Below are 22,697 nucleotides of genomic sequence, written 5' to 3' on the forward strand. Positions count from 1 at the left end.
TCGTTACTTATTTACTGTATCTCTTGGTAGGGTGGTTTGGCGCTATTTTAAATAACAGTAGCATTTTGGTGGAGCTTTTTTAAGGTAGCGTAGCGTTTGTCGGGGCATAGGTGCTACCGGCAGGATGTAATCACGGAATTACAGAATCGTAGAACACTTTGGGTTGTAAAGGATCGTAAAGATCATCGTGTTTCAACCCCCCTGCCATGGCTGGAACTGATTGCATCGCCGGTGTGTTGTTGTTCGTGGCAAACTGATTTAGAGGGATTAATTAGTGGTTTTATTCCATCCAGCTTGAATTTCACTGTTTTGGGGGTGTGGGGTGTGAATTCCACTTGCTCGGCTGAGCTTCCTGGTGGCTGTGGGGATGTGGGAAGTGAAGTTACCTGTGTGGCATGGGATTTTCTGAAATGCCGTGGAGAGGTGCCCGTTGGAATAATCTCAGCCATACACCTCAGCCAGGCTACTGAGGCTTTTGCTTTCATAAAAATCTGCTGAAAGGGCAGAAGGAGGATGCCAGCCTCCATCCTCCCCTGTGGAGCAGGGGCATCAGGAATGCAGATGGTGACACGCTGTACAGGGCATGCATGTGGAAATGCAGGCTTGCAGCCAGGAAAGCAGGTAAAACCCTTCAGCTGCTCGTGCTCACACTGATTCCTGTGTGCGTGTTCAGTGTTGGGTTTTGTTTCCTCTCCAGGACACTTCTGGGAAGATGCAGGTTTCTGCAGCGTGTCCTGGCAAGGGACAGAGGGGTGTGCTCTCTGAGGTTAGGGGTTTTTTTTGTTTTCCCAGAGGTTTTCTAATCTGTTGAGTGATGAAAAAACTCCTCTTTGTGTTCCTTTACTATCAGCATGCTGGAAAACAGTTGGTACCCTGTAAAGGTGCCAAAGAAACGTGCTCTGTTCCCCAAAGCCTGTGTGTTTCTGCTTGCACGCTCTGACTGCACGCTCTCTGGAGTAGTGGGGTCCCTGTGACAGGGGGAAGAATAGTGGCCCCACCCTCAGCTGGGTGGGAGAGTGGTACCTGCAGCAATTGCTGAAGTTGCTGGAGGGTTTGGTGCATCTTCCCACTCTCTAAGGTGAGAAATTTGGCCCGGTGTGTTGATGACTAGGAGTTAGGAGAGAGGACGCTTCTGCAGCAAGGTGTGACTCCGTGGCTGTGTGGCTGTGGATGAGTCTTTGTCTTTCCACATGAATTTAATAAGCTGTTATTAAAAGTGTGCTATATCCAGCCCTGTATCACTGGTGTTGTAAGAGAAGCAAATCAGTCAAGTGTAAAATGGTATCTAAAGAGTGTTTTGTCTGTCACGCTTAGGAAGGAAAATGGGGAGAGTACTTGGTGCCCGCAAAACCCACCGAGTAGATTCACTCTGCTTTGTGTTTCCTCCCTAAGTTTGGTACTATTGTTTATATGCTGCCATAAATGCTCTCCTACATCACTCTGTGTTTGTGTAGACAGGCCCAAGATATCTATAGTGAGCCGTATGCTTTTCCTCAAGGATTTTGAGACGACATTCAGAAGGATGGGGTGAAAACAAGAATCTCTGAATAGCTCTGCTGTTGTGTGTCTCCTAAGTAGGAGGGCTGCCAAGCTGTTCGATTTATGCAAATATATTAAAGGCATAAATATATTAAAGGCAGGCAGGAGGATGTGGAATAGGGTGGCAGCCTGCAAGTGCAGATTTGGGGTGTGCTGGTGGTGCTGGGGTGGTCCATGGGTGCGTGGTGGAGTCTGCTTTGGTCCAGGAGGAAAAGCGCGTGGTGGAATCATCATGTCCCTTTGCTTGTGAAATCCCAGAATGGTTCGGGTTGGAAGGGATCTTAGAGATCATCCAGTTCCAACCCCCTGACACGGTCAGGGACACCTCCCACCATCCCATGGTCCTGCAATCCCTGTCCAACCTGGCCTTGGACACTGCCAGGGATCCAGGGGCAGCCACAGCTGCTCTGGGCAAGCCTGTGCCAGGGCCTGCCCACCCTCACAGGGGAGAATCCCTTCTGTGTGGTGGGAAGGAACTCAAGATCACAGTGCTGCAGGCAGCTGCTCTAGGTCAGTCCCAAGTTTGTGGAAGGAGGTGAATGTGTGTCTCTGTGTCACGCTCAATCGATAATTAATACTGAGTTTGTCAGATGTGTTATTTGTGTAATTATGGTGCAGCTTGAGACAGCTGGAGGTAATAATTCTGCCCCTTTTTTGCACTCTGAGACTTTTCTCCACTACAATGAGCTATTTTTGCCATGGCGAGGTATGTTTCAAGGGCCTGTTTTCCATAATTTTAATCAAAACTGGAAGAATTCTGCTAAGAGGGAGAGCAGGATGGTGGGTGTGCGTAGGTAGGCAGGAATGGAACTTGTACATTGTTACAGTCCTTAGCCTGAGTGTTAATCATTCAAACCTCTCAGCCCTGACAGGCTCTTTTAACCATTGAGTTTGCTGGGAGAAGTATTTTGGCTGCAGCCTCTGTCTAAACTTGGATGCAGATCAGGGTGGAAATCAATACTTCATGTCCCCAGCTCTTAGCACAGCAATTACAGGCAGCGCTCGGCAACATCTCTGCAGCCGTGTGTCAGCACCCTCGTGTTGGAATCCTTGGTTGAATTAGTATTGGTTGAATTGATTGTGAGCAGGAGACGTGCCCAGTGGTCTGGGGGGATGCAGCAGAGTGTGGCTGCAGCAGGTCCAGCTTTAGCTGTGATCCCTGTCCATGCTGGCTGCACCTCTGGGCTTTTGGCTCCCTGGCTCTGCCCAACCTACACCTGTGTTTTCAGTAGTTTGGTAAAAGCAGTGTCTGTGGGGAATTCTGAAGTCTGGCGGTGACTTGCCATGCTGCATTGGGTGTTTGGTCCGTTCAGCCTCGTGTTTTTGCCTTAGTCTCCTTCCCACATTAAACAGAAAACACCTTAATTAATTAATGTTGGTAAAGTGCTTGAAGATGTAACACGCAATCAATCACTAAGTGTTATTAATAACACCTTGCTCAGCGTTTGGCTTATCTCATTTCTGATTTCAGAGTGGCGGTGGCACACTCTGATCACCATGTCCTGCCCCATGGCAGTGAGGATTGGGGATGTTTGCAATGGATGCTGCCAAAATTCATCTGGGGATGGGGCAGGAGCTTCACCCTGCTCCTGGAATAAGGGCTGCTCCTTGCTGTGCACTTATCTCGGGCACGTGCAGCGTGAGAAAGATCTCAGTTGTACCTTGGTATGTGGTGATGCCAAGGGGCCAGGAGGACCTTTCTGCTAGTGACAGCCTAAAATAGAGTTTTCTCTTTTTCCCTTTGATCTCAGTATCCTTTCATAGCTACAATGCAAGGACTTTGACTTTTGCCCAGGAGGCAATCAGTTACCTCTGTGCTGTTGCTATTTTGTGAGTAATCATCTCAGGCTGTTGAAAATGTACCATTTTCATCTCTTCAGAAATCTTCCCTGCTATTTGTTCTTCCAGAGCTGGAGAGCTGATACTGTAAAGAAGCCTGAGGTATTTGGACACTGCTGCCCAGTCGGGTGTCGGGAGCATTTTTGTACCATGCTTATCACAACATCGAGGTCTTGCTGTACAATTACTCTTTTTAATAATTTCTTACTTTGTTTCCCTTTGTCCTGCATCGTTCAGGGAGCAACTAGTTTCATGCTCTAAAACAATTGCCTGTGCTGGGAAATAAATCTGTGCTTAGCAATGTTCCCATGGTTGCTTTAGACGCAGGGAACTGGCTGCTGATAACATTCCAGGTCCCTGCTACATTTTAGTCTTTGAAGATGTTGATTTAATTCTTTTCTGGAGCTTTCCTATTCAAAAGCCTCATCTGGCATGGTTAGCATAATATTTAGATTATCATTGCTTTAGGCTTTGTCCAGGGGAGTTACAATGAAGCTCCTAAGGATGAGTAAGCTCAAGTAAACTAAAGTTGAAGGAGGATTTAATCCAGAGCTTTTGACTTACCAGTTTGAAGTATAATCATGAAAATGCTGTTAGATTTGCAGGTGGGGAGAAGGGACATAGAGATAAGCTCCATTCTTAAGTTGGGGAAGATTAAGTATGATTTTGTAGGTTGTGTTCAGGCACTCTCAGATAATCACTGGTGGGGCTGTGTGTCATCCAAGAGGACAGTCTGTCCTCCCATTACTTGTTCTTTTTTCTCCAGATACATCAGTGGACTTGGTGCTCTCTGCCCCTGAATATGGAATTCTCTGAGACGCCCAAAGAGGCTTTACAGCCTTGAGCAGGGGCTCCTGGCCCAGCCTTGGGGTGCAAACACCTTTTCTCGAGTGGTCCCTACTCCTCTCTGTGCTTTTAGTACATCACTGTACACCAGGAACTGAGCACCAGCACGATGTAGAGCCAAACTTCAGTCCCCAGCTTGTTAAAATTCAGTCCTCACAATTTCTCATTGCCAGCAAAGCGTGAGATCAGTGCTCTGGTCCTGATGCAGCATCTGCAGAACCCCATGCTCGTAATGCAGCGTGCAGAACGGGGCAGCAGCTACACAGCAAACCCTGGGGAATCACTCACCCAGAGGCCTCATTTTTTTCAGGATGCATCCTCCCCCGTGGGATGCTGAAGGCTCAGGAGGTTGCTTCTTGTTGCTTTGCAATCTCTTCCTGTTTTTCATTTCTGTGTTGTTTTACTTGAGTCTTTACAGGTGATGGTTTTGGATGTTGAGATGGATTTTGTGGCACCTCCAGCTAGATTATTTTGGTGTTTGGAAATGTGTCCTGTGGTAGCAGCAGGTGGGATGGGTTTAAGTCTTTTTAAGGAACAAGAAGCAGTCTCACCAGAATATGGAAGTGGAATTTTGAAAACTTTGAAGCCTTTTCTGTAGTCAGTTTGTCTGCAGGAGTTGTAAAGGTGAGGAAAATCTCTTCCCAAGGTTTTCCTTCTGCACCCGTGGCCAAGGTGGGTAATTGGAGGCTTGGAGGGTGATGATGAGGGTTTGGAGTTGTCTCCCCAGGACAAGAGGCTGAGGTTGAGTGCTGGGGACAGGCTGTGATCTGAGGGGACCTGAGACAGCAGAGGCTCTCCAGGAGGACAGTGTGTCACTGCAGAATGACTTTGCAGCAATATTGACCGTGATGGAGCGTGACACTGGCTGGGGGCTGCAGCTCCCAGGAGTATCTCAGTACCCCTCAGTCCAGCTCTGGCTTCCATAATCTGATAAATTGCCAATTCCCCAATCTTTTTAGTGCTCTCCTTCCCCAAATCCCTGCAAGGAGCCTCTGGGATGGGGACAGAGCTGACCACAGGTGGTGCAGGCTGGCTGTTCCCACCCGCACTCAGTGTGGGTGGCTTTTGGGTCAGGTTTCTGGTTTTCAGCTGGGCGTTGATAAAGTGATGTGTCTGTGTCTGAAAATTGCTGAACTGCAAAGACCTCTGCCTTGGAGTGCAGTAGATGAGCTGCAGCAGAGAAATGTTTTTGCACAGAGCAATTAGCAAGAAATGGGTTTTGTCATGAGGATTTCTGACGCTTGCTTGGTGGGAGAGCTGCAGTGGGCAGGGCCATGTTTGCACAGAGAAACGGAAAAAAAGCTCCTTTGCTGTTGCTTTTCAGATACGTGGTCAGCCACAGGTTTTAAGTAGAATTTGCTTTTGGATCACTTGGACAATGGGAAAGGAGCAGAGATGCCTAGGGAAAGGTGAAGGGGAGTGTGGTGGCATCCTGGATCTCCTGTGGGCACCCAATAGACTCAGAGTTTGGGAGAGGATTACCCTTCCACTGAAGACAGAAGAGGGACTGAGTGATGCTCTGCTGTCATGTGGCCCAGGTCTGGGCTCATCCCAGTCTTGGAGAATCATCCTTGTCCCTCGTTGCTTCTGCTAATGTTTTTTCTGGAAGGAGCAGCTCTTCCGAGGGCATCTGTAAATACATTTCTCACCCTTTTTGATCCTTACAGGGTCATTCTGACTCACATATTTTCATGCCACTTCTTCCTCTAAATGAAGATTTCACAGGTTTTAGAGGCTGTATCTGGGAACTGAACCTTTGGGTTTATCTGACAGGGAGCTGATGTGTCACAGCCTTTCCTGCTGCTGTCCTGTGCCATCTCTTCTTTGTTGTCTCACTTTGCTGGGTGGCATCTGGGGGGAGAATCCCAAACCTCTCCATCACCACCACACTCTGTCATGGAATGTGTGCTGTCCCTCAGTGGGGAGTTAAATCACCTCTGTGCAGAAAGCAGTGTGTATTGGAGGTGGGGGGAATTGTTTGGTGTGAATGTGTGGGATGTAAAGAGAGTAAGGGAGCACAATGCTGTCCTGATGCCTATCTGCAGGTTTTTCTCTGACTCTCTTTTGCAGCAGCAATCAAACCTGGAGAGCTGACATGGCTGGGAAGTAGGTTTTTTTGTAGGAAAGGTGAAAGAGAGCTTGTTTCTCCAGCAGATTGAGGCCACTTTTTGACCATATTTGAAACCAAGAATCTAAAACTTGAATCTTTTGAGCTTCCTTTGCCTTTTAATTCTCATAAAATCATGGAATTCGAAGAAGTGGACTCTCATTACTGTTTAATTTCAGGCAGAACATGAACTTGCCAACTATTCCCTCAGTCAGTGTAGAGCTGTAGAGTTTTCCAGTGATCAGTGCCTGTGAGTGTGCAGGCACAGAGGTGATGAAGGCTGGCAGTGCATCCACACTGCTCCAGCCTGTTGCTTTTAACTAAACTGTCCGTCATCCTCCTTGGAAATTAACTGGGAAAAGCAGCATGGAATTACTGCCATCAGCTGAGGGGATCCCAGTTCTGGGACTGGGCAGCAGTCATGCCATGCCTAATTCCCCAGTAACAGCTTCTTTACCCTCTTTTAACAGCAGAATATCCATAAATGCTTGGTTTTGGCCTCAGCTGCTTTTCCAGGTGTGCACAGGAGTATCCCATAACCTTTAGGGAGGAGTTAAAAGGCATTTGTAAGATTCTGCTTTTGTTCCCTGGCTGGTTTGAGTATTAAAATGGTATTTTTTCCAGGGTATTTCCAATTGTTCTAAGATATGGTTGTGGGTCGAAATTTGCTGCAGGCGCACAAGCACGGGAAGCGTTTGCCTGTTTTCCAGGGAGATTTGCTCTATTAGGAGTGGGAAGCAAAGCAAATTGATTTGAGGAATAGATTTGAAGAACTTACTTCTGATGCTAAAGATTTAGATAGTCTAGACGCTCTCTTAAGCTGCATGAGGGGAAAATAACATGTTAGAAAAAACCTGGAGGACTGCTGTAAAGGTTTCAGTGGATCATACTGAGATTTTCAGTAGCAAAATCTCCAAGTGCAGCTACATTTTGAAGGCAGGAGGGCACAGGCAGGGCTGTCACAGTCTGGGCACAGCAGTGCTGCCAGAGGTGACCCTGGGGGATCCATTTGCATCTTGGAGCCCTGTCCCTCTGCACTGCTTCTTCCCTGGAGTGATTCCTCAGCAAGGGTGTGAGGATGAGCAGAGCCCAGTTCGGAGTTACTTGTTGGGCTTTTGATTCTCCCTTGAAGCTGAACGATGTCTTTGTGTGATTTTGTGCAACAGCAACACATTCAGGAAACAGATTCCTCATCCTGTGATGGTAAAATATTCTCTCTGTGTTCATCATTGTTTGTTCTAGCCTTAAATGCACCCAATAATTGCTTTTATGTTCATCAATTACTGCATTATCTGCTCCAGCAAAAGCTGTTGTTTTATCCACCGAAGATTCTTAACATTAATTCCTTGACCTTTTATATCCACTGTACTATATCCAGAGCTGCTAAATAGGTTTGCTCAAATTTGTAATTTTTTTCTCCTGCCAAAGTGATGGCTCAGGCAGGAGCGGGGGAACCATTTCAGGTGGAGACACGGTGTGCTCCCCACCACATTTGCATTGTGTAATTGAATCTGCAAAGATCGTTTTTGTCATCCTTGGGAAGGGAGCTTGTTTTAAAGCCACACAGGGTTTGCTCAAATGAGCTTTAGTTTCCTGCATGATCTCCTTTCGTGGTCAAGAGAGGTCCAGAACTGACAGCTCAGGGTGAGCGAGCTGATTAATGGGGTTCTTAAATTTCCATGAAAAGCAGAGGGAGGTGGTGAGGCCAAAGCTATGCAGCTCCTGTAGGGGAAAAAAAAAACCCTACTTTAAAAATAAAAAGCTCATAGGGAAACCACAGGAGGGCCACCTATTTAGTGAAAAAGCCGTATTTAATATCAAAAAGTTCTGGTTTGGGGTAGCACGTTGTAATATAAGCAAAGCCTTTGCAAGATTTATTAACTAGAAGGTACCCAGGCAGTTGTGTTGGCTTCAGGACCGATTCCTGCAAGGCCCTGGTGTTAGTGTTCAGGAACACATAATTACTAATGATTACATGAAGGTGCTTTATTAAAGAGCTCTGGGTGTCAGGGGTACACAGACCCAAATCTGACCCAACTTGGTCTTGAGCTGAACATGTTTTTATACTCTATAGTTATACAACTTACATATTAATTATTAAACTTACATTGTTCCATTGTATGCATTGATTTTACCCAAGCATGGATTTCTCGTGATTCCCCCCAAACCCCTAACATAGTTTCTCATGATTCTTTACACAATAATTATATCTAATCACATCTAACAATGACATCATTTATCATATACTGACTACACAGGTGCAGTTTCACATCATCTTAGCAAGCACAAGGCCTAACATTTCCCAGGGCCTACTTTTAACACTTTGCCCAGGGCTTGCCAAGCCTAACTTTGTTTCCAACTCCCCAAATTTTCTATGATTTTAAAATCTTTTACTATCACTGGTGTGTGATCACTGTGGTGTGCTGATGCTGCTGTGCACGGATGCTTTTGGTGGGTTGTTGCAGCTGCTGGGTGAGGCAGAGCTGGGGCTGGGCACAGAGGAGAAGGGTGGATTGTCACCAGCAGGTTCCAGGGGTCCCCTTGTGGGCATTCCCCAGCTCCCTGCCCCAGGAGGGGCTGCTGAGTGCACAGGCAGCACAGGAGAGAGCAGGGTGAACAGGGCGTGCTGGAACAGGGCTTATGAGCTGCCACCTTGCCCTGCTTGCCCGTGTGCTCATGCCCTTGTCATTGCCTGGCTTTGTTCCAGCTCTGGGACTCTCTCACACTCCCAGGAGTTGCTCTCAAGCTTGCTGGAGTTGTGGAAGAGTCTGTGGTGGCTCCCAGGGGTTTGGAGGGATCATGTGGCTCCATGCAGCTGCCACAGGTGCTCCGAGTGCGGCACCAGCAGCAATCTGCTGTTCCCTTCAGGCGGGGCAAACCTTCAAAAAAAACCCACTTTGCATTTTGCCACCTTTGCAGAGGTCCTTTTTATGTGCTTTTCCTCCTTGGACGTGTATAATTTCCAGGGTATTTTGGTAAATGATGTAATTTAACACATCTCCTGTGCCCTGCTTATCGCTGTCATTTCTGAGTGCACTCATTAGGGACCAGTTTGATTTGGGGCGTAATTCCTCTGACAGGCACATTTACTGAACATCTTTGATTCAGCATTTCACATGTGGCAGGATTAATGGAAAGCACTTTACTAAAGAGGTTTGAATGCCTTGTAAGTTCCTTAAAGATTTTTTTTATTTTTTTTTTTCTTTTAAATGGAGCTGTATTATCTTGCGCTGGGTTGGTTTCGGTTTTTTTGATGCTGTTGTGGTTTGTGGACTGAAGTGTTTCCTCTGCTCCCAGGGTTGGATTGCTGTGGACCAGGACACTGTAAGTCCTGGAAATAGTCTGATGCAAAATCTGGATGTAAGATTCCAATGATATTTGTTTAATTTTGGTTGGGGAAACATGCATAAAAAAACATGAAAGCTCTACCTGTTAATTAGCATGACAATACCATGGTAATGACCACCCTGCAGGATTAAAACCCCATATTCAGATAAGCATTAACTGTGCTTGCTGGCAGATAAACGATCCAGATAATGTCAGAGGAGCAGGGCTGTCAGTGACAGCCTGTCCATACTGTGATGTCAGCACAGACGCCTTTGACCTCATCATGATGTTCAGTCAAACCTGGCTTTGCATGGCCACGTTTCCCAGTGGATTGGAATACTGTGCAGGGAGAAATCAACTAAATCCTTCCTGGTGAAACCCTTTATGTGTAGCCTTGGGAGCAGTAAAAGCAGTATTTACACTCTTGAGACGTGAATTTGCAGGGCTCTGTCTATTTTAGGGCCCTTATAAACCTGCTGGTACACCTGGTTCTTGGGCACCTGGGATTTGGTGCTGCTGCCAAGGTTCCTATAATTTTGAAGGGTTATTTCCACCCTTTGGTACCATATTTACACCAGGAGGTGGCTCGGGGTTAGGATTAAGAGAATTTGGTGTGACACCTGTGGGAACATGTGTGACCTCATCCAGTTCTTTGCTGCAGTGGGTGAAGCCTGGCTGGAGAGGACCCTGTGTGGCTGCAGGGACCTGTCCCTTGTCAAGACACAAATAAGGGGCTTTGGCTGTTGGGTTGGGATTCCTGCTGCAAGAACCTGCCCAATGTCACCTCAGCTGGGTGCTGGAAGTCACACAGATACTTTCAAAACTGCTGGGGTTGGATCCTCCAGCGTGTTCCAAGCCGGGAGCAGCTGAGCTTTTGGAGTCTCTCAAAGAAGGAAAATTATCCAGGCCTTGAAGACTTGCTGTGATTTATTCCGGTTCCTTTTCGTCGCAGCTGTGCATAAAGACTCTAAATTGGGGGATATTTTGCTGAAGTGCAGTTTTTGTGAGGTAGTTCTCATTTGCTAATTCATTTTCAGTTGTTTCTGCCGATGTAAGTACAAGCTTATTCTGCAGTGATGTTTTTCATCTTTCTTGGACTTGAATCAGCAAATGAGTGTTGATATCCTTGTGGCAATCTGGTGAGGAAAGGGGAAGCAGAAAAATGAAGTGATGCTCTGAAGATGATTTTGCTCATGCTTTTTCATATCAATGGCTAAAGCCACTTATCAAACCAAGTATGTTGAGTAAGAAGAGAGATGGATATTGTTGGCTTCAAGTAGATGGATGTTGTGCTGGAGGTAACTGGTAGGAAGTTATTAAATATACTCTGGTTCCCTTGCAGCACTTTTTCAGCATATCTTAACTTTCTTTAAGTGCGTGTGCACAGTTTAGAGGGTAATACCATTAATTAGAACAACAGGAAAGACTAATGTAAGAGTATAACCCTCTTTAGTACACTGGGTTTATCCCTGATTAGTAGAGCTGCTCTGATCTTATGGAAATCTGTGTACATGTCATTAGGAAAGCAGGATTAAGTTGGTAATTAATAATACCAAAATGTTTTCATCGTTGAAAATGAGTAAAAAACGCTAAGGAAAATAAACTTTGAAGGTAGATAAAAACATGAAGGTTTCTCTTTATTCCAGTCTGCCAGGGAACAGGGAAGAGGAGACGTAGGTTACCACAGATGCTGTATCTGAGGCTCAAAGCCAAGGAGGATGCCCAAGTATTGTCCCGGGCAATATACACCCATTTCTTTCAGAATTTTGCCCAAAATACTTCTGGGTAAAGCTGAGGCCATCGTGTGTGCTGGTGTGCTGCAGCAGCAGCAGCAGCAGCAGCATCTCTGTTCCCCGGGGAGAGCAAGGGCGTGCGGGAGAGTCCCGTTACTCACAGGAGAGATGTTCTGGGTGTTATTAAAAGTATTATCACGATGAGGTGCTGGTCAGGCGCTGAACTCCGCAGGCACGAGCACGGTGTCTGTCTGTGTGACAAGCGCTGCTGCCAACAGAGAATCCTGATGAGGATTGTGCCGGGCTGGGATCTGCACACAGCAATTTCCTTCCTGCCTGTTTATTCAGGCGAGCCCGGGCTTGCTGTGGTAGTTATTTCACCTCTCTTAACTGATGGCTGGCAGGGAAGATCAGCTACTTTGTGATGAAATATTGAATGTATACACGTATTTTAGGTTTTTTTAATTTATTTTAATTTTTTTTTTATGATGGAGAACAGCACAACCAGCTTTTTGCAGAGGACGGTACCCGTGCAGGAATTTTAGTCCTTGCTCTTCAGCATTTCTTTCAAGCTTATTTGCACAAAGGTTAGGCGAACATTCCCAGTGTTTTAACCTGTTGCACGGCTGCCTTTCCCTGCTGTCCTGCCTGGGAATGAAGGATGGAGAACCGGGAGCTGCCGAGGTGCGGCTGTGCCCGGGCAGACCCCAAGCAGCACGGCAGGTCAGCGCCCCGCCGATAAACCAGGGCACAAAAGCCTTGGCGGGGACCCACATCTCCTACTTACTTGGGGATTAAAAGCTCTTGAGGCTTTGGTTTGTTGTGAAAGTTAATTGCGAAGCCCTCGAAGCTTGGCGGGGCTCCCGGGGCGAGCCTCGTCACGCCGGAGCCGAGCCCCGGGGCTCGTCCGGGCCGGTCGGTGCGGGCTCGGGGAGGGACCGGCTCCTCCCCAGGGCTTCTCTCCCCACAGTGAGCACATGGCAGCAGGAGATGCTCAGGGGGTGCTGTCTCTCCCCACAGTGAGCCGGGGCAGCCGGCGAGAGGTTCCCAGCCATGGTCTCGATCCCCCGCTGGCTGCAGCGCCGCTTCTGCGGCATTACAGCCCTGCCGTGCTTGTGTCAAATCGCTTCTGGAGGCTCCTGCAAGCGGCCTTGGCTCCTCAAGGGTGTTGCCAGCGCTGCTCGGTGCCCAGAGCCCCTCCCTGACACGCTCAGGGAGCCTCTCCTGCCGAGTCCTGGCGTCCCACTGCCACCTCCTTGGGGTTTTGGGGTTGCAGAAGCCCGATCTTTGTGGTTCTCCGGGTGGAGGTTTTGGAGGGTGGGTGCTGTCGGGTGTATGAACCCAGCCTTGCCCTGTTCCATTAGCATTTCAATCGGCTCACCATGGCAATCTTCCACACTGCTGCCCTCTCTGAGGCAGCCCCTTCTCCTCAGCCGGAGGCTGCTCAGCACAATCCTGAGAGGCGAAAACAAAAGTCAGGCCGGGTGATTGCAGAGGGACGAGGTTTGTTGTGTTCATTTATTTATTCATTTTTAAGATGCTTTCTGAGCTGTGCTTGTGCACAGCCGTGTGCAGCAGGTAGCTGAGGGATCTGCTGGAGCACAGGTCACCGGTGTCCGTGGACATCACTGGTGGACACCAAGGCTCGCTCTTGTGGGGCTGGTTTGGACAGCTCGGTCCAAGGTGGATGGTTGCTATCTGTTGCTTTGGGTTTCAGTTTTCACCACGACCTCGTGATACTTTTCTTTTGTTAATGATTTTATTAAAGCCAGGGGCTGTGTGTGATGTGCGTGGGGAGCAGCTCAGCCACAGAATCAGAGATTGGTTGGGGTTTTAAGGGACCCTAAACATCATCCAATTCCAATTCCCTGCTGTGGATTGTGCCCCAGCGGACACACCTTCCACTAGACCAGGCTGCTCCAAGCCCCATCCAGCCAATTCTCCTATGAGGGGGCAAAAGATCCCAAACAGTCTCAAGGACAACAAACAGAGCATTCTCTGTTTTAATCTCCTTTCTTCTTTTAAAATCAATAGAAATACTGCCCTGGTGGCATTTTTCTACCCAAGCTCTGATGAAACAAAAGTAAATATTACTGACCTGGCAGCACAAATGGAAGGAGAATGAGAAGCAGTGTTTGAAATGGACTGTCAGCCAGTTTTTGTTTTTCTATATTGGTCTTGTGGCATTTCTGTGGAAGAGGCCAGATCCAAAGTTCTCTTACATAATGCTCACATCGCTGGAGTATGATTGTATCCGACTGTCACAGATGAGGACACTATATTTATGTCTCAGTGAATTTCATCCCTCAGTTTGCGTGTCCTCTGACCTCTGGGGAATATCACAAATCCACTGTTAGGGACTACAATGGCACATTTGATTTATCAACTCCATTAATGATCTGGTTGAAGGGAGAAACAACATGTTAATTAAATTCACAACTGGTGATAAAATTGTTTTTGCAGACATCGGGCAGGACAGTGATTTAGGATAGAAAGGCAGGCAAGGGATGGCAAACTGGGAAGCAAATGCCACCGTGCTCGTGGTAGCTGGCAAAAATGTGGAGCCTGGGGATTTAGTGAGAAAATAATTCTTAGACAGAATGAGGGTGTTGGGTTGTCTGCAGTCTCCATGGATTTTGGCTAAAATCAGTGTTACTGTAGCTGCTGCAGCCTTTACCCTGGTGTGCAGCGTGAAAGGGGCAGTGCTGGGTGGTTGTGTTCAGGACAAATTAATAGTTATAAAAAACTCCTAACCTACAGGTTGTCAGGCATTGAGTATTTTGGCACAGCTCTGTTGAAGGTATTAACATAAATTCAAGCTGACCTAAGTGCACTGGGATAAAAACAAACATTTAGCCTCAGAAAATCCTCTGACTGAATGTGAATTTCACCGCTGGCTTTGGGCTGTTTCGTGTTTTGCATTTCTTTTCTGTGGGTTTTAGCAATGAAAACAAACCACTTGGCTTCACCTTGGGTTGGAGTTAACTTCTTCAGTCATTTTCTCCTTCCCATGCATTGACACAGTGGTAGAGCTGCAAGTAGGCAAGAAGTTGTTCATTTTCAGCTTGGATTGAAAATGCTTGTTTTCTAATATAGCTCAAAATGCCTGAATTAAAAGCTGACTCGTTTCTCTGGAAGGATCTACACATCCAAGCATTCCTACGTGAGATTCTAAGTGTCCCACCGGTTCCAGGCTTTGGTGTGAGCAGCCACATGCTCCGAGTTAAATTAATGTATAGTGGGGTCTCGGCCCCTGCCCATGCATCATCCCCCCCACTCTGCTCTTTGGGTTTTATTCCTGACCTTCCTAATTGTCTCCAGCTGAAACTCTCCCTTCAAAGTGAGCTCAGATGAAAAATATTTTTGTGTGAAGTGTTAACACATTCTTTTGAGGGAAAAGCTCTTTTGAAAGGTGGAGTAAGCTAGAACATTAAATAAAAAGTGCTTTATTTTAGTAAAGGTACCTGTTGATTACCTGTGAAGAGAAAAATGCTGTAAACCCAGCTGTGAGTTACAGTGTAATGACCACTACAAGGGACAGTTTAACCAAAGCCTCTTTTTCTTCACTTAAGTTGCTGCAGGTTATTGGAGGGAGACATTTGGGGTTGTGTTTACAAGGAATGGCATTAGTTATTGAGGGCTGAGCTAAATAAAATTAATTTTGAACAGGAAGTGAGTTACTCTGTCCTTGTCATAACCTCTACTCCACATGGACAGCACTCAAGTTATCAAAAGGCTGTTTTTAACTGAAGAAGAATTTCATCATCTTTCTTCTGTGTTGGAAGGAGGATGTTAAAGATCAATGACTTTTGTTCAGGTGCTATTATACTATCTCAAAGACATGTAGAGTTTGGGATTTCTTTATTTAAAAAAATATTTTGCAATCAACAACTTGGGTTTGTTTTTCTTTTTTTCTCTAAAGCTATTTAGGTTTCTTTTTGTGCTACATTTTTTCTTCTGTGCTATACCTTGGGGTACAATTAGGAGTGTGTTCTGCAGCTGAGTGGTGTCAGGACTGCAGCAAGCATTAAAGCCTTCGAAAGGTAAATATTGCAGAGGATGGAACAGCAGTAGTCCTGGTGAAAAAAAAAAAGCCAAGAGCATTTTTGGGATTTATTCACCCCTTGGTGCTTGAAGTCTGCAGGGGGAGGTTGAGGATTTGGAGAATCTTGTGGACCATGGACATCTGTTATAGAAATTCTGCAATGATCACAGAATACCAGAATGGTTTGGATTGGAGGGGATCTTAAAGCTCATCCCATTCCACCCCTGCCATGGGCAGGGACACCTCCCACTGTCCCAGGCTGCTCCAAGCCCTGTCCAGCCTGGCCTTGAACACTTCCAGGGATCCAGGGGCAGCCACAGCTGCTCTGGGCAGCCTGTGCCAGGGCCTGCCCACCCTCACAGGGAAGAATTCCTTCCCCATATCCCATCTATCCCTGTCCTCTGTCGGCCTGGAGCCCAGGACCCGTGTGCTGCCTTGGCAACAGCGGCAGGGTCGGTAAGCAAAGGGCCAAGCAGGGTACCAGGGGGTGTTTCACCAAAAGCACAGGCTGGAGTCATCCTGGGATGGGGAAAGAGCTGCACCAAGAGCAGGGAGGGACAGGTTTAATGGGGGTGTCCCTCACCTCCCTCCCCACCTCGTGCTGTTATGTAGGGCAGGGGCTGAGTCTGGTTAACGTGCAGCACCGAGGGGCCCGGGGATATTAAAGGAAAACTGATAATGCTTCCTGTGCTGAGAGCTGGGAGGCATCCCTCGTTCCCCTGGCTGTTTTCTGTGCAGCATCCCTGTCCCCACCCCATCTCCTCTTAACCAAGCAATTACATGCACAGACATGAGCTCGCTCCCGGTAACCAGCCTCCCCAGGCTGGGGATGTGTCCTGGACAAAGCAGCTCTGAGCAGCAAAGACAATGTCTCAATACAAGATTTCAGCAGTTTTAAGGAGAATTGCATTCACTGGCTTGTGATAGGCTTCAAAAGTTTGTGTTGTTTGATGTGTCGGAGGAGATCAGTCGCTATTTTGGAACGTTAATTTATACAATTCAGATCACACTTGTAGGGTTTTTTTTGTTTCCCAGCGTTTCCTGTTTTACTAATTGCAATTGTTTCACATCCTCTAATCTATTATACTTTTTAATAAGGCATATAATTCATTATTTAGGTGCTAGTGTTCTGATAATTAGATGGGTTATTTTTGTCAGTGCTGATTAGTTGGTAAGTACAGATTAATATTTGAAGACTTGATGTGGTCTCTTGCTATTTGAGTTTCAAAGAGGTGATGTGGCACTTGTTTCATGATATTCCCAACAACTTCATCCCTTCCAGCCTGAGGAAAGTGCCGACAAATTGTAAAGAGGCTTTGAAAGCCTTTGGATCTTGTTTCCCCTGTAAAATTCATATTAAAAAACACCAGTGAGTGTAGGCTGGGGGTGATACACCAAAAGTGCAGCTCCCTGAGCAGAAAGCAGCAGCAGGTGCCACTGGGGTCTGTACCCTAAATGATTTTTTGGGTGCACAAGCAATATCCTGCACGTTGCAGGACAGGGACCTGCCGTTTGCTGGTATGTCCTAGAAAAGCTTTGCCCCTTCACAAACAGAAAGCCTTGGCCTTTTTTTTAGCTCCTGGAGTTAATTGCAGTGTGGGACAATGTGGCCTTTGTGTGACTGTCCCTGTGCTGGGGATGGTTTCTCCTCTCCCCCTCCCCTGCAGAGCTGGCAGCGATTCCGGTCTCTCCCTCATACAGAAGCTGTCTGCAGGATTAAGGATTTTTTAGTCCCTTTGCAGACGGGCTGGTGAAGGGGTGTGGTGGCTGAGGGGACAGAGTGGGCACCTGCAGGCTGTCAGGAGCAGGGTGGGGATGTCTGGGGGGTGAAACATCCCAATATTCCCACTCCCCTGCAGACCAGACCACGGGAGGCAGAGGGTGTGCTGCAGCAGAATTAAACGTGTGTTTCTGGAGCTGCAGCCTTCTGCCATGTCCAGGATAATATGAACCGTGCTGCTGGGAGGGATGATGTTGTTGGAGCTGAGCCATCACATTATTTGAGATCAGATCTCTGCGAAGAGGGAAGAAACCAAACGATTTTTAGTCACTTGGTCACCCCCACCAAGGAAACCACAGTGCTCTTCAGTGGCTCCTTCTTAGTTGTAGATTCCTTCCACCCTCCCTGCTTCAGCAGATGGCTCCAAACACAAATAAGCCTCAGGGATGCCTGTCACTGCCTGTGACCCTGGGGAAAGTAGAAACCACATCAGAAATGAGCAGGGATAAGGAGATGCCGAACATATTTTTTTTTTTTTTTTTTGTGCAGATAAATGTGGCAGAGGGAATGTCAGGATAAGCTCTGTGCATTTATCAGTGCCGTGAGCACACCTTGGGCAATCCCTTTGCACCACCCCATGATGCCAGGGGGGTTCCTGCTCCTTGGTGGTTCAAGGACACTTGTGTTAATGGATGATTAACACAAGTGGATGTGGATCCCTGTATCCACAAGGATCTTGTGGGGTTTGCATGCATTTCCAGAGCCCCTCTGCCTAAGGATGGGAGCTGAAGTCATGGAGATGCTCCCCTTCGAGCTGCTGGGGCGGATTTGGCACTCCCTGTGCCTTTCACATGGAGATCCAGCTGTGAGCAATGGTGTGATGGTTGTATGGATTTGGTGATGAGTTCAGAGCCGAGTGGAAAAGCAGGGCAAGGAAAGGATTTACTGAAGCAGAAACAGAGGAGGGATGCTGAGCACTTCCATACTTCCCCTGGATTCAGGTCTGTCGGGCTGTGGAAATAAATTAGGGGCTCAGCAGCTGCGAATGTGGGGCAGCAGGGTCTGCCAGGAGGGCAGAGCTGGAGCAAAGATGACCAGTAATGTCTCCACTGCCCCACTGCAGTTCTGTCAGGCTGGGAATTCCAGCCCAAATTTGCTTGGGCTGCGGTGCTGGAATTGGCACATCCTAGGAGAAATGGCTTGTGTTTATGCAAGACCTCACTGTGCTGGGGAGGGGGGGTCAGAGTGTAAGTTGGTTAAGCAGCTGGATTGCCCTGGTGTGTTTGCCACAGGATAATGGAAAATTCCTGTGAGGAGCTGTGCTTGATCTGGGGCCAGAGGGAACAGGATGAAGTCTATTCCACCAGCGAAGTGATAGAAGACTACACTGTGCATCTTCCGGCGCCTGCTGCCAATGTTTTTATAGGCTTGAGATTTTACTTTGGAGAAGAAAAGTATCCACATGCAAGGCCAACCTGCAGCCCTGCCAGCCTCTTGCTGTGTGTCCTCTCACTCTGCCTGGGAGCCATTCCCCTGCACAATTTTGGAGAGCCACGTGCAAAGAGCCCGTGACAGCTTCATTTTCTGCTTCCCAGGAGGATGGGGGGAATTCAGAGCTGGGGGGGTCCCTGTGGTCCTGACACAGCACGAGAGCCTTTCAAGGGCTGCAACAGCCTTTACATCCTCCTGCTTTCCCTCAGTGGGTTTGGGTCCATCCTGCTGCATGAATATTACTAATTACCATCAGAATTTGTGGAATTAAAGGGAATCTTAGAAAATTAGTATCTAGTAAAAGCCTATGCAAGGAAGTTTTAATATCTCTTAGGACTTAGTGGCATCTTTGTGTTACAAACCCATTTGTGCTGCAAGGCTTTAGACTGAAGGATTCAACTTGCTGTTCCAAGGCCGTTATCGTTAATAAAATGACTTTGCAGTTTGATAGCCTTTCACTCCCAGATCTAAAAGTACTTTAAAAATGCTAATGAATTAAGCTTCTTGATATCTCCTGAGTGCAGCTCTTTGTGCAGGCATTTGGTCCAAAGCCTAGTGAAGTCAGTGGAAAGTTGTCTGTGACATTAGTTCTGGCAAATCCCTCATCTGTCTGTCCCTGCTTGTCCCATCTTCAGCCAGAGCTGATGGCACAGACATCTTCTCATGCCAGGAACCCTCATCCTTTCCTCACTGGGATTTTTATCTTGTTTTTCTGCCTGGTTCTGCTGCTGAGGAGCACGTGGGGTAGCAGCACTTGGAAGCTAAGGGAAGGTGGCATGCAGATTTAGGGTTACCTGCAGTGTCTGATGTTGTGCTCTGACAACATCAGAGATTTAGGAGGAATCTGGGTTGGAAGTAACATAAAATAATTCTGTAAGAGAATGCTACTGGGATAACAGGCCATGCAGCAAAGCCATAGCTCTGTGCTGTTTGTTTCCATTGTGGGCCTGCTCAAGGAGTGGTGGTTTCCTGCAGTGGGAAGATCTCCAGTCCAAGACCATCCAGTGGGCTTTATTCATTCACCCATTTTCAGTTTGTTGGAGATTTGGTTTAAACATGCTTTGGATCATGCTTTGGAGAGGACACCTCCTGCTGTGGGACAGGAGCAGGGGAGGGCTGGGCTGTGGGGAGTGGAGTGGTGCTGGTGGAAGCTCTTTTGATCCAGTCCATGGCTGTCAGCAGAACTAGCAGGGGAATTCTTCTTATTGCTGTATTAAAGAAGATAAAAGCAGTTCTGCCCCTGGCAAAGCCGTGGACACAAGACACTGTGAACATCTTGCCTCCCTTTCCTCTTCCAGACGTGTGATGGGTCGTGTAATGTCCTTATGTCTGATCAGCCATGACAATCTGTATTTTATGGATTTTCACTCCTTGTCACCCTGTTACAATCTCCCCTCTCCCCTACCTTTCATTAATTGTCTCTCAAAACTATCTTGTCGCTGCTTTGATGATTTTTTCCAGTGGATAAGCCTGTTAGAGATAATCTGGTTTGCTGAATTTCCTTTCTGCTGGGCAATCTCCTTAATAGCTGCCTCAGAGGATTTCATCCTGTTTGGTTTAAGGATGTGGCTTCAGATAAATATTCTGTTTCTCCATGGTTCTTCTGCTGATCAAGGTCTGTTCTCTCTCCTAGAATACTTCTGAGCAGGAAGAGTTTCATGGAGACTTAGTGTGTGTTTGGTACTTCTGAGCAAACTGTGTTGGCCAAGATGGTCAAAATTCACTGTTGATTTTGGATGTGTCAACTTGGACAGTTCAGAGACCAAAACAAAGAGAAAAAGAAAGATGAGGGAGAGAAAAGAGTTTTAATCCCTAAATGTGACACTGCTTGTACAACAAGGTTTGTGATTGATGAGGTTTCTCCATGGGACAGCCCAGAGGGGATAAGAAAGTGGTCAAAAGGCACATGCATTTTCTGTTTATCCATTCCCCACCTATGCAATAATTAATAGCATCATTTCATCTCCTTCAGAATTTTGTCAAACTTCAGACATTTGCTATCGCTGCTCCTTTTGGAAAAGCTCCTTTTCAGCACTTTTATAAAACAAACCCCTTTCATGCGTGCTTCAAGAATGCTTTTTCTTTTCCCTGTCCAAATCAGCTCTGGATGGCAGGTCAGGAGATTACAGTTCTTTTCCCAGTGTTGCCAGCGAGCTGCTGAATGATCTTCAGCAATTCGTTTGATCTTTCTGTGCCTTATTCTCACAAATAAGGATGCTGGTAATAACTTTCCATTGTTAAAGCTCTGGTAATAACTTCCCATTGTTAAAGCTCTTAAAGCTCTCGTATGGAAAATGCTATATGGGGACTTAGAGTAATTATTGTCAGAATTTGCAAGCAAAGGTGCTGGAAATAAGTTTCTGCAGTAGAGGAGGACCTTGGTTCTTGTTAAAGGGAATTATTAGAATAATTTTGACTGGAATAACCAATAAAATGTGAATCAGACAACTGCCTTTATTGATTTAATAGCTGAGCTAGGGGGGAATGTGTGGGTTTCCATTTGAGGCATCCTGGGAATAAAGGAGAGCCTGTGCTGACTCCAGCTGAATTTGGTCTTGTGTACCATCTAAACAGTGTATGAGTTCCTTGTACATAATGGCACCGTGCCATTCTGGCCATCATTAATAAAAACAAACCAAACAACTCCAACAACCCAGCACCAAAACCCCAGCAAACAAACCCAAACCCAGGGATGTTTCTCCCACGCTGCTCCTTTGTGGTCTGTGGCTGCCCAGGTGATCTCATGTGTGAAGGCACCTTGCAGCAGGGGCAAGTCTGACACTGCCTGGGACTGTCCCTGTGGTATCCAGAGTTAGAGGTGCATTAGGATAATGGAGATGTAGGTAACTTTATGTGTTTCTGAACTCCTGGCTCCCCACCCTGTCCCTCATTGCCTCTAATTTTTACAGCTTGCTAAAAATAGGTCTTGAAGACTTGGAGCTGTTGAGAAGGAGACAAAGCAAGACGGTAAATCACTTGACAGCTCATTTCCTTATAGCAAATATCCCACTCTTACAACTTTATGTTTAGATTAAAGAAGGAATAAAATGTAGTGAGAACTGGGTTTGGTTACTGTGTGTTTCAGCTGTTTCTTTTTCCTTTCATAGATAACAACAGAAGATAGGAGTGGCACAAATCTTACTGTAAAGGGTCTTTATCTTTTAAAAACGGGTGTTGGGGTTGGGTTTGAAAGGTTGTGCATGGCCCTGTGTGAGGAGCAGCGTTGCCACACTGAGTGCCACAAACACAACTGTGTCACCTGGTGGAGGATGTGCCTCACCTTGTGTCTGCCAAGTCCTTTTACCCTTCGTTGTCACTGACCCTGGGCTCTGCAGCCTTTTCAGTCCTATTCCTGCAGCCAGTTGGGAACCTTGCCAGTAATTCCAGTCAGGATGGGATCAGGACCTTGACGGTCGTTTCCTGTCCTTATGCACGCAAGGCTTTCCCGAGCTCTCTGCAACTGCCCCTTGATCCGAGAGGCCCTCATTAGGCAGGCCAGAGCATTATTCAGTGGCCAGGTTGGTTTTATTCCCTTGGGATATTTGCTTTTCACTCTGGCTGGGGATGAGAAGACAACAGCCGCAGCTGGGGCTGCATTTTTGGGAAGGTACAAGCAGCTGTTTCACAAGACCTACATGTCTGCCTCAGTCCTCTGTAAAAGCCGTGTTTCAGAGGGATCTGGTGGAGGTGATCCCTATTTTGATGTGTGTTGAAATTGCCCTGGCACTGCTGCTGTTCCCGTTCTCCATCACCGCCGCCTCAGAGGGCCCAGCCAAGCACAGATCGTGCCAAAGCTCCACCGTGCAAATACAAGTCACGGATCAAGGCTGTAATAACAGCCTGCATCTTCTGCTGTGGCAGTGCGTGGTTCAGATGTGTGAAATTAGAGCCTTGTCTTGCTGGATGCAGCTCTGGATTATCAGATCCATTATCCAAAGGCTGTGCTCGTTGATCACAGCAAATATTTTGGTGGTGTTATGCATGGCCGGGTATTAGCAATGTTTAATGGCAGCTTGGGAGGGATGAGTCCTGACAAGAGTATGGACAATA

At 46.9% G+C, this 22,697-nt stretch overlaps 1 protein-coding gene across 2 annotated transcripts in view; it reads left to right on the forward strand.

Annotated features, from left to right (window-relative positions):
• The window catches only part of KAZN (kazrin, periplakin interacting protein), a 208,267-nt gene that overhangs the window by 124,395 nt on the left and 61,175 nt on the right, over positions 1-22,697 (forward strand). The gene's annotated exons all lie outside the window — the stretch shown is intronic.

The sequence above is a fragment of the Pseudopodoces humilis genome, chromosome 24, assembly GCF_049639895.1.
Source record: "Pseudopodoces humilis isolate 2021_Gansu_Grassland_sample_001 chromosome 24, ASM4963989v1, whole genome shotgun sequence".
Classification (NCBI taxonomy): Eukaryota; Metazoa; Chordata; class Aves; order Passeriformes; family Paridae; genus Pseudopodoces; species Pseudopodoces humilis.